Consider the following 12,070-nt stretch of genomic DNA (forward strand, 5'->3'; position numbering starts at 1 on the left):
TACGCCGGCAAGGACGGGCGTACGCACGGGGCCCCGAGTCACGCTTGGGACTCGCTGGTGGTGACGGTGACGGCACAGCCCCACCGAGGGTCGGGGCGATGGACGCGGCGCCCGGGCGCAGCATCGCTGCAGCACTCGCGGCTCCCCCCGTGCTGGCTGACGCGCTGGCTCTGCCCCGGCTGCAGCGGGGCCTGGAGGAAGCTCCTTTGGGCTGAGAACAGTCAAAACTTGGAGCAGAGATGGGACCCGCAGGTCAGGGGCTTGGGCTGCATCTCAGGGGGGGCAGGACCGGGACCAGCCGGAGCCGGGCAGCCGGCAGCCCTGGGGGACGGCCTGGCCGTCCCCCAGCTCGCTCCCTGCCCGGCGGGGCACGCAGCTGAGCCGCAGGGTGCCCGGGCAGGCCGGCCACGGCGTGGGCCGGGGCCGTTGCGTACGGTTGGGTTTTCCAGCCCGCCGGCCGAGGGAGAGGCCGTGCGGCCCCAGCCCAGGTGAGCCCAGACCCTGGAAATCCCCGGCAGCCGGAGCCAGGCGCCCGCCCGGCACCGGCCACCACAGCTCCTGCAAAGGCGCCTTCACCCCGGGGCGAAAAGCAGGCGTTTGGGGATCCCCAGCCCCGCCAGCGCCCGGTCACCACCTCCCCCCGCATCCAGGACCCCCGGCCACCGTCCTGCTGGCCGCGGGGCAGGGCACGGTGCCTGCTGGGGACCGGCAGCGCTTCCCCTCCCGGCAGGAGCCAGGACGCCCGGCTGCTGGCCCAGGAAAGATCTCCGCTGTGCCCGGAAACTTGCTGACTTCTGAAAAACAGGTCTTGGAAATAAAACCTCATCCGAGGTCCCGGGGACAGCGGGCTGGCGGCAGGGCCGTGCCGAGCGCAGGCGGCTGGTGGGCGCGAGCGGCAGCCGTGCCGCTGCGCTCTAACGCTTTATTAATCATGGCCTGGATCAGCTATTCCGTGATTTTGCCGGGATCGATGCTGGGCTGGCGGCTCTGTAATTGGCTGACTCAGCCTCTTTACCCTTCGCAACCCCTGGCCGAGCGCGGCTTTTTCCCCTGTCCTGGAAGTCCCCAGTGCTCTGCCCCGGCTCCCACCGAGCTCCTCGGCTGCCGCTGCTTCAGGGCTCCGGCAGCCGCCGCTCGCTGCCCTCGGTCCCCCTGTCCCCCGGCACCAGCCCTGCTGCCCCTTTCCCACGCCCGTGCCCTCAAACGCACCCGCTGCCGCCGCCGCCGCTGCCCGGCCCAGCGCTGGCTCCGTCCCCGCTCCTCCCCGGCTCGGGGTTACCGCGGCCTCTGCAGGGGAACCGTCCCACCCCGTCCCCACCGAGCAGCCGGCCCCGAGCATCGCCCCTGCAGAGCCCCTCGGGACCCCCCAGCCGCACGACCGGCTCCTGCACAGGCAGGGACGCATCCCCGCCGGGTCGACCCCAGCCCCGCGGGGTCCCCGCTGCACGGCGGGAGCCGGGGTCCCCCCGCGCCCGTCCCGGCTGCCAGCTCGGAGCCACTGGCGCGTGCCGCGGAACCTCTCGAGGCTTCTTCTCAGGGCTGAGCTACCTGCGCACGCCGGGGGTGGATTCGCTGCTTCGCTCTCACACCCCTAACACCTCCCTGAACGGCACCGGCCGAGCCTTGCACCTCTGGCGCGCTGCTGCCGGCACCCGAAACGTCCCCGCGCTGCCGCGCGTCTCTCTCTGAACCTGGAGCAGCTCCAGACCCTGCTTGGGCTGCGGCCGCCCGCCCACAGCCCCCAGCGCACCCCACCGCAACGCTGCTGGCGGTGCGGGGAGCGGCCGGGGACAGCGGTGCCCAGCGCACGTCTGCGTGCACGGCCACGTGCGCGGCTGCAGCGCCACGGCTGCTCCCAGAGCCGCTGCCGCCCCGGGGGGCTCGGCAGATGGGGCGCACCGGCGGCTCCCCCGGCGCTGCCGGGGCGCGGAGGAAGCGCGGCTTCACATGGACTCACCTGTTTGTTTGTTTAACAGATGAGTCATTCCCGGATCGCCCCGCGTCCCCGCGCCTCCCCACCTGCCTGCCGCTGACTCACCTTGGCTCCGCAGGCGCTCGCTGCCGGCTCTGGCGGCCGCTCGCCGTGACCCCCCCCACTGCCCCCCGCCAGACCCCGGCCCCGCGGAGGGGACCGCAGCCCCACGGGGACACGCGGGGTCCGCTCGGGAGGGCGAACGCCGCGGTGCTTAGCAGCGCCCGGGACAGGAGGCGGCGAGGGGCAGAGTTAAGGGGATTCGGCTGAACCCGGTGGAAGCAACCGTGCCAGGGCACGGGCAGCGATGTGCCGCAGGAGGCCGCGGGCGGCGTGGGCAGGGGCAAACTGCGGGGCACGGGGCCAGGGCGAGCTCAGCAGAGCCGGGCGCTGGAGGGAAGGGCAGGGGTGGCTGCCCCACTCATTGCGAAAGTGATTCTGGCGAGCAGGGCCTGGGAACGGGGCGAGCGGGGAGGGGGCAGCGGCTCCACCTCGCTCTGACTCACAGAGGCCGCCCCGGCCACGGCACAGCGTCCCGGGCACCGCACGGCACCGCTGACCACCGGCACAGCACCCCGGGCCCCCGCAGCCAGCCCCCGCCCGCGTCCCCATCCCGTCCCTGGGCTGTGACCGCAGACGCACAGACCTGCCCAGGGCGCAGGCAGGACCCCGTCTGCTCTGGCCAAAGGTGCCGGTGCCCCGGGCCCGTGGCACGAGCCCCTCTCCCCTCTGCAGCCACCAGCACCTGCCCCCTGCCCGTGCCCAGGTCCCCGGCGATGCCTGCGGGACGCTGCGGCACCCCGGACCCCCGGCAGGCGCAGGGCCGGCAGCCGGCGAGGCCGCAGTGCCCGGTGCCAGTGGTGGCTCAGCGCCAGGGGCAGGTGGAGCCACCGCCGCACCCCAGACCCGCGGCAAAGCCACGGCAGGTGGAGCAGCCCCGGCCACGTTTGGTGCCGGTGCCGTACCGGGGCTTGCAGCCCCCCCAGGGGCACCGGCGTGTCGGGCCAGGGAAGGAGCGGGTCGGCGACAGGCAGATCCCATGCCGTGGGGCTGGGACGGGACGGGGAGCAGCCGCTGGCCAGGGCCACTGAGGGGGTGGCAGGAGCCTGGGCGGCGGGGTGGGAGATGCCCAGTGCCAGGCGTGCTGCCGTGACCGGCCCACGGCGTGCACCCAAAGGTAACGGCTCCGCAGGTACCCCCTGAGCAGAGGGGAGCCCTCCTGGGTGGGAGCTCGGGGCAGCGCCTGGCACCGCTGCCCGGGGCTGGCACGCCGAGTTCAGCCAGGGCTGCGCGCAGCCGGCACCACCAGAAACACCCCGGGAAACGTGCCCGGGCCTGCACCCGCTGCCCAGCTCGGGTGGGAGTCAGGGCGTGCGTGGTGCCACCCCGAGTGCCCGGGGCTGCCTCCTCCCACCTGCCCAAAGGCACCGGGGTCCCCACGGCCGCACAAGGACCCTGCGGTCCCCACGGCCCACGGCAGCCCAGGGAAGGGGCGCGTTCCCCCAGCGCTGCTCCCAGCAGCCCGACGGGGAGCCCCAGCACCCAGCACCCGGCTGCGTCCCACCGGGCCGGCTGCGGCTCAGGTCCCGCAGGCTCCACGTGGCTGCGATGGCCGGGCTGGCCGGGGGTGGGGAGAGGCAGGAATCCAGGACTGAGTCACGGCTTCCTCTGCGAGCCCGTGAGTCATTCCCCGGCAGCACCGAGACGCAGGGCCCGGCGTGCAGAGGCCGCTGGGGGGGCGAAGTGCGCACGGCTGCATGTGAGGGCAACCCCCGACATGTGCGTGCGCGCGGCCCAGCACACCCACCCGCCCGGCCTGCGCGCGCACGCACACGCTGACATCGGCGCACGACCACGGGCAGGCGGCGGGGACACGCGTGTGGCCCCATGTGCAGACGTGCCCGGGAGCACAAGTAAGCGCCAGGACATGTGCGCATACGCACACGCATGCTCTCGTCTGCCCGTGTCCCCAACACGCACAAACCCAAACTGCCGGAGGACCCGTCTGTGCAAGATGCACACGAGCGCGGCCGTGCAAGCGTCCGCGCCCAGCCCCACGCAGGCCTGGTGGCACTTACCCACCACGCTCGTACCTCGGACCCCGGGCTGGAGCCCACCTGCGGGGCTGGAACGGCAGCCGGGAAACGAGCGGCAGCTTCCACTGCACCCCGTGGCCGAGGCTCCTCGCTCCGGATGCCCTGGGGAGGCAGAAGAGGCGGTCAGGAAGCTTCGTCCAGCTCCCGCTCACCCCGTGCCCACGCTGCAGCCCTGAGCTTTCTGCCACCGCGCACGCGGGCCCCGGCACGACCGGTGCCCACGGTGCCCCAGTGACCGTCTGTCCTCCCCGTGCAGCTGGACCTGGGACGCGCGGACGGCTGCAGCAGAGCCGGAGACGCAGGGCCCGCACGGCCCCCCCGCACACGCAGCCGTGGGCGCACACGTGTGCACGCGCGTACGCAGGACCCGCACCCACCCTTACGTACGGGACCGGGACGTCCCCCTCCGCCGCCTGCAGGGTGGGTGCAGGTGGTTCGCACCTCTGGCACCCACAGCCACCACGCTCCCCGCTGGCGCTCGCTGCACCCCCAGCGTGGGGCCGGACCCCACACGGCCACGTGCCCACAGGGGTTTCCTGGGGGGGGGGGCTCCCCGCCACGCTGGGGGGGGGTCTGCGCTCTGCTCTGCAGAGCCGGAGCTCAGCACCACAACCACAGAGCGGGGCGGGGGGGCGTTAAGGCTGCGCCAAGCCCAGCCCATGGTGGGAACCGCCGGGGCCCGGCGAGCGCAGGGCAGGGCTCCTGCCGCAGCCCTGGGTGGGGGCCACCCCGCCGACGTGGCAGCCGCCCTGGGTGGGGGTCAGGACGGCTCGGGCTGCCCGGGCAGCGGGGTGCGTGAGCGGGCAGGAGCCTCAGGGGAGCCCCCTGCAGCCGCGCAAACGAGGGGACCCGCCCCCCCCCCCCAGGCACAGGGACCCCCCGCCCCGGGCCCGCAGGGGGGCACAGGGACCCCCCGGCCCCCGCTCCGCACCGGGGCTCCCCCGGCCCGGCCCGGCCCGGTCCCCCGCGGTGCTCGGCGCTGCAGGGGCACCGTGTGTGCGGGGGGGGGGCGCTGCCCGCGCGGCGGGAGCCGGGGCGGTTGCCAGGGTAACGGGCCTCCCTCGCGCCGCCGTGAATGAATGGGCCGGGAGCGCGCGGCGCGATCTATGAATGAATGAGCGCGCGGGGCCGAGCGGGGCCGGGGCGGCGCGGAAAGCCCGGAACGGAGCGCAGAGCCCGGAGCGGAGTCTGCAGCCCAGCCCCGCCACGCCGCCGCCCGAGCGTCCCACGCACCGCCCGGCCGGTCCCGCGTGTCCCCGCGCAGCCGCCTGCCCGCCCCCGAGCCTCCCCCCCGCCCGCAGAGGCATCGGGCACCCGGGGCTGGGGGAGAGCGGTGGGTGCCGGTGCCATCCCGCTCCGCTGCCCCGGGATCCGGGCCGGGCTGTTCGGCCGGAGCGGGTCAGGGGTCCGGCTCGCCGGCGGGCGGCAAGACCCGGCCTGGATGCCGCGGGTGGAGGGGAAGCGCCGGTGCGGGGCCGCGGCAGGACCCGAGCTGCGCCCACCGGCCCGGCCCGGCTGCGCGGCGGCCCCTTCCCTGCTCCGGGACGGCCCGGCCCCGCCGCAGCGTCTGGCGTGGGTCCCGCTCTGGCCATGCACCGTGTGGGGCCGTCTCCCCGCTCCGGCCACGCACCGGCCAGGGCCTGTGACCCCCCCACACACACGTCCCAGCGGGGAGCACCCCATTTTCTTGCTTGGTGCCTTTGGACACTCTCATGGGACCCCTTTACACCCACGCCGGGCATCTCCGAGGGACACACAAAGGGGCCGGAGCCCCCCAGCCCTGAGGCCCCCCCCCGTCCTGCCTGCAGCGCAGCAGCCCCAGCGCGGGCTGCCTGGAGGGCTCCAAAGCCGGAGCTCCCCCTCACGCACCCCTGGCCTGGGCCCCCCCAGGGCTCGCCGCCTGCCTCGGCTGGGCCCCGCCACCCCAGCCCAGGTTGCGAACCGAACCCCGAACCCTACCCCTACCCTACCCCTGCCCCTATTTCATGGGTAGGGGCTGCTGCTGGGGCTCCCGGGGGACCCCGTCCCCAGGCCGCCCTACCACGGGGGAGGGGGGTGTGCAGGCTGTGGGGTGCACTGGTCAGAGCGGGGGGGTCCCCGGGTGAGCCTTCGCCCCTCCGCAGGGCCAAGGCGCGCGGCCCTGCCCGGGCCCCCCCTCGCCCCCCGCCGCCGCCCCGATAAGGCGGTTCCCAGAAGGCAGGATGGCGGCAGGGGGCACCGCCTTATCTTCCCAGCAGGGCCCGGGTCAGCCCTGGTTGTCATCGGCCCCAGGACGGGCCGTTCCCAGCACAGGCGGGCGGAGGAAACCGCATTGCAACAGGCGGGCTGGCTCCCGCGCCGGGGAGGGGGCATTCCTGGGCTGCCTGGGGGCTGAGTCACCCCCGGCCACCGCGGCCACGCACACGCGCAGCCACACGCAGGGACCAGCCGCGGCCCCGCACGCGGGAGCACGCGCAGGGAGCGACGCGCGCGGGGACTCGCGCGCACGCGGCGCGGCCGCGGGCACGTGTGTGGGGACGTGCACGGGCAGCACCCGGAGAGAGGCAGCACAGCTGCAGCCGTGCACACGAGGACACGCGTGTGGGCACACGCAGTGACACACGCAGCCCTGACCGCGCAGAGACACAACGTGCACCGTCAGGGACCATGTGCACGCAAGCGCATGCACATACATGCACATACATGCACATACATGCACGCACGCATGAACGTGCACACGGGGGGGTGCAGGCGCGTGTCACCCAGCAAATGCCACCGCGCAGCACAGCCGAGGGCTGAGCATCCTCCAGCCGTGAGCAGCCCACGTGGAGACCCCCAGCAGGCTGCACGTCCCCAGCTCCCGGGTGCATGGAGGACGGGGGGGCAGGGGGGGCACCGCAGCCCCCGGGGAGCCGGCTGCGGGGGTGTGCACAGGGCATGCGGCCGAGCGTCGCCTGCTCGCCGGGACTGCATCACCCGCACGCTGACGCATCGCTACCTGTGGGTCCCGCTGCTATATATAGCCCCACGCACGCCCCATCTGCTCGCTCGGCGCAGTGGCTGGTGGCGGGAGGGGGGGGACACCAGGCTCCGTGCCCCCCGCGCCACCAGAGCCCAGGGGCCAGGTGGCCCCACGCCAGCCCTGAAAATCTCAGCGGCAGCCGGGGGGGAGCGCGGCAGCGGTGGCACCGTGCCACCTGGCAGGGCCCCGGCTGGCAGGGCCAGCGCGGACGTCACGAGAGCTCCTCGAGGTCCTCGTAAACACGGTGACGCACCGGCGCTGCCCTCCGGCCCCTGCGTCCCTGCCGGCCCTGCCACGCTGCCGGGACCACGGTGTGCTGGCCCCGCGGCCCACCCCCTGCCTGGCACCCGGCCGGGACCCCCATGGCGCAGGCTGCAGGGTTGGGGTGACGTGGGGAGACGCCCCTCGCCAACACTGGTGTCACCAGGGGCATTTAAGCACCGTCCCCTGTGGAACCCAACCCGGGGTCTGAGGCTGTGCCCCCTCCCACAACACCTCCAGCTGGGAGATGCTTTTGAGGGGGGGGTCCCCATGGGGTGGAGGAGGGAGATTTGGGGTCTTTGCTGCTGGCAAAGGCAGCTGGCAAGGGCAGGCAGCCAGACTGGGACTCCCAGCGTGACCAGTGCCGGTTCCCAGTGCGGCGCTGTGGGACGGGCTCCTGCTGCTGCTCCGTCCCCGCTCCAACCCCAGCCCAGCCCCATGGGGGTCCCCGGGGAGCAGGCCGGGCGGCGTGCCCCTGGCTCCGCGGCCCCCGTGATATCACCGCCCAGGCACGCCGGGCTGCCTCCGCCGACCGCGGCCACGGGCCAGGCTGGGGGGGCCGGGGAGGCCCCGCGGCCGCAGGGGCCGAGCAGCGCACGGGGGGACCCTCTGCACCCCGGCTGGGCTGGGAGGGAGCCGGGGGACGCGGGGTGGGGGGGGCTGGTGCGCGCACACCCCACGCACGCAACACCCACGCGTGCACAGCCGTGCTCACACACGCGTGCACGTGCACTGCTTGCACACGCGTGCACCCTCACAGACCGCTCCGGGGGACCCCTCGCTGCACACAGGGTGCTCAGCCCCTGCCCCCGGGGGACCCCCGGCCCCCCCCGTGCCGGCACCCAGCCGGGGTCCCCTGGGGCCCAGGGGCTGCACACCCACGGCCGGGCTGCAGGCGCACACACGAGCGTGCACCCTGGCTGCGTGCTCTGCGTGCACACGCGTGTGCAAGGGCCCGGGGACACGTGTGGGGCTGGGGGAGCAGTGTGGGGCCGGGGGAAAGGTGTGGGGCTGGGGGAGCGGTGTGGGGCCAGGGAGCAGTGTGGGGCGGGGGAGCGGTGTGGGGCGGGGGGGAGCAGTGTGGGGCCGGGGAGCGGTGTGGGGCCGGGGGAGCGGTGTGGGGCCGGGGGGAGCGGTGTGGGGCTGGGGAGCGGTGTGGGGCGGGGGGGAGCGGTGTGGGGCCGGGGGAGAGGTGTGGGGCCGGGGGGAGCAGTGTGGGGCCGGGGAGTGGTGTGGGGCCGGGGGGAGCGGTGTGGGGCCGGGGGAGCGGTGTGGGGCCGGGGAGCAGTGTGGGGCCGGGGGAGCGGTGTGGGGCCGGGGGGAGCGGTGTGGAGCCGGGGAGCAGTGTGGGGCCGGGGAGAGGTGTGGGGCCGGGGAGCGGTGTGGGGCCGGGGGAGCGGTGTGGGGCCGGGGAGCGGTGTGGGGCCGGGCCGGGCCGCGGCCGGCGGGGGGTGGGGTGAGACATTCCTTGCGGCGCTTGTTATTTTATCTGGTTCAAAGTCAGTTCCTGGAATGTTTTTAATTCCAGGACCCGTCCTGCGCCGGCAGCTCCTGCCCCAGCCCCCCCCCCGCGCCGGGGCTGCCGCGGGGCTCGGCCCTTTGGGGGGGCCTCTGCACCCCGCGGCGATGCCCGGGCTGCGCCGCGGGTGCCCTCGCCCCGGCAGGGGCCCGAAGCCGGGCGGCGGGGAGCCCGTCTGCAGCCCCGCGGGGGGACCCCGCTGCCGGCGGACGCCGAATCCCCGCTGCCGGCGGGGCCGCGCTGGCTGCTCGTCGCCCCCCCCCGGCGTCCGGCAGAGCCGCGCCGGCACCGTCTGCGGCCAGCGGCCACCGCCGGGCGCGGCCTCCGGGTGCCCCAGCGAGCGGCGGGTGGCCGCGGGGGTCTGCGGGGCTGGGGCCCCGTCCCGAGCAGCGTCCGGCCCCGGGGCAGCCCCGGGGAAGCCCGGCGAGCGGGAGGCGACGGCGGGGGTCCCGGTGCCGCGCAGGCACGCCGAGCACGTGGCACGCGCTGCCGCGCTTGCGCGCGTGTTTGCGGGCAGGGGGTTACGCGCAGGCACCCACAAGCCGTGGCGAGGCCGGGTTGTGCTTGCGGGGTGGCGGGGTGCAGGGGGCGGCGGGTGGGCGCGCGAGGGGCTGGTGCGCAGCCCCCGCGCGCGCCTGGACTGGGCGCGCGCCCCGTGCGGCGTGGGGCCGCGGCTGTGGCCGGCGCTGTGGGTGTGTGCCGGGGCCCACGGGCGTGCCGGGAGGGCCGTGGGAGCCGCCAGGCGCTCGCCCGCCGTGGGTGTTTCCTGGCGCACCCTCTGCTGTGGGGGCTGGGCTGGGGGGGGGCACCCGCCAGCCAGGTACGGGTAGGGGGGCCCTGGGGGTCCTCAGCCCTCTCCTGCTGGCACCCACAGCTCAGGTCACCCCGCCGCGGCAGGGCTGCACCACTGAAGGCAAATATTTGCCCCAGGCCCGCGGCCGAGGCCCCGCCGGGTTGTTTGCGGGGTGTTTGCCGGGTGTTTCCACGCTCACCCGGCCGTGGGCTGCACCCTGGGGCCGACCCCCGGGCACTGGGGGGGTACCCGCTCCCCTGCCAGGAGCTGCAGCCGTGCACGGCCGAGGCCGGGGCACGGTCGCTCCCCCGGGGGCTGAAACACAGCAGGGGCGCGCTGGGAGCGCGCGCTGGCTCGCGCGCGTGCACATCTCCGCGTGCACAACCACAACCCCCCGTGCACGCGCGCCCCCCCCAGCACCCCCTGTGCACGCAGCCCCACGCGTACCCCTCTGCGAACACCCGCCCGCCCGCAGCCCTCGCCCTGTGCAAGCACACACCCGCGTGCACGGACGCACACCCGCAGGGTGACACCCATGCTGCCCCCCCAGCGGGCACCACACCAAAGGCGCGACGCTGGCGCTGCCGGATTGCTCCATACTGGGAGGACTGGGCTGAGCGCAGCCTCGCCGGCGTGGGCCTGGCCCCGCAGCAGTGCCAGGGCAGGGTGGGGGGCCGGGGCGCTGGCCGGGCTGGGGGCAGCGAGGAGGAGGAGGAGGAGGAGAAGGCAGGATGGGGCGCGGGGGGGCGCAGAGCACCCGGACGCCTGGGCTGGGCAGCGAGTGCGGCTCTGCCTGGCCTCGCCCCGCCGCCAGCGACCCCCCCACTTTATCACCAGCATCTGCCGGCCCCGGGCGCAGTGATGTCACCCCGGTGGCGCGGCGCGATGCAGCACCCCGTGTCCCAGCTTGCCTCCTGCCGCGCCGCAGACACCTCCTGCGGGCGCCCGTGCCGCAGCACACTGTGCCGAGCTGGCCTGTGCCGTGCCATGCTGTGCCGTGCCGTGCCGTGCCGTGTCGTGCTTTGGGGCCAGGCCTGTCCCATGCACGGCACCCCAGGCCACCGACCCTGCAGCGCCCACTGGCCCCGCTGCTCCCCCAGTTCCCTCGGGGCCCCCCAAACCCTGAGCTGAGGCCACGGGACGGGAGCAGACGTCGGGACCCCCGGGCTGGGCCGGGGGGGGTCGGGGTCCCCGGAGGACCACCCGCAGCGTGGCTGTTTGCGTGCGCGTCCCCGCGCACGGCTGCCTGCGCGTGTCCGTCTGCACGCGCACGTGTGCACGCGAGCAGCCGGGCATGAGCGTGCCCATGTGCAAACGGGCAGGCGTGAGCGTGCCCACGTGCGTGTGTCCCCCGCGCGTGCCCGGCCGGGCAGCGATTGCCTTAAAAGGCCTCTGCCGTTCGCTCCCGGCACGGCGAGCGGCTCCTCTTCCCATTGCCAAATTTGGCGCGAGTGGTGCGGGCCGGGGGTGTCGGGGGGGGGCGGCCCGGGGCTCGCTCTACCCGAAATGACGTCAAAGCGGGGTGCTGGCAGTGGGACGCCCGGTACGGCACATGTCACCGCAGGAACCTGAGCCACTTCCTCTCCCGGCCTTGGCTTCCTCCGGCGCTCGGCTGCCCCCGGGGGCTCGGGGTCTGGCGAGGCCCCCCCCAGCCCCGTGGCTGGACCCCCGGGTGTTCCTGCATGGGAAGAGCCGCCGGTCCCAGCTGGGCGATCCCGTCCCGTCCACGGGGTGCTGGGGCCCCCGTGGGGCTCGGGATCGTCCCCCCTCCCCGGCTTCCTCCTCCAAGTCCCTGGGGTGCAGGGACAGGGCTGGACGGGGATGCGGCAGAGGGGACACGCACAGGGTGCGGGGGACAGGGCTGGGGACATGGGCAGGCACGAAGGGCCGTGGGTTTGGGGACGCTCCTGCCCCCTCCCCAGACACCAGGCGTGCCGGGGACCTGGGAGCGCCGATGCCCACCCTGTCACCGCGTCCCTGTGCCGGGCGCGGGAGCGCAGTGCGGGGCTGCTCCAGCCCACGGCGTCCCCAGGCGCGGCTCCACGCGGCCACCCGTGCCCTGAGCCCCCCTGGGTTCCTCCCAGGGACCCCGGTGGCCTCTGCCCCCAGGAGCGAAGGGGCGAGGGGAAGCGGGCACCCGCGGGTGGGACGGCGCTGACTCACGTCCCCAAGGCCATCCCCACCTCGTTACCTTTCCCGGGGCGGGGGAAAGCCGCGGGGAAACGAACCCGCAGCTGCAGGTGGGGAAACTGAGGCACGGCCGTGCCAGGCCCTGGAGACTGAACCGGGGCGTCGGGGCGGCAGCGGGTTCGTGGCCACCAACCCCTCCGCCCCGGCCTGCGGCCGCCCCGCTGTGACGCAGGAGGGCCGGTGAGGCCGGCACGGGAAGGAGGGTGCCAGCACCCGCGGCTGGCCCGGCTGGTGGAAC

This window comes from Mycteria americana, chromosome 24 (assembly GCF_035582795.1).
Source record: "Mycteria americana isolate JAX WOST 10 ecotype Jacksonville Zoo and Gardens chromosome 24, USCA_MyAme_1.0, whole genome shotgun sequence".
In the NCBI taxonomy this organism is placed as follows: domain Eukaryota; kingdom Metazoa; phylum Chordata; class Aves; order Ciconiiformes; family Ciconiidae; genus Mycteria; species Mycteria americana.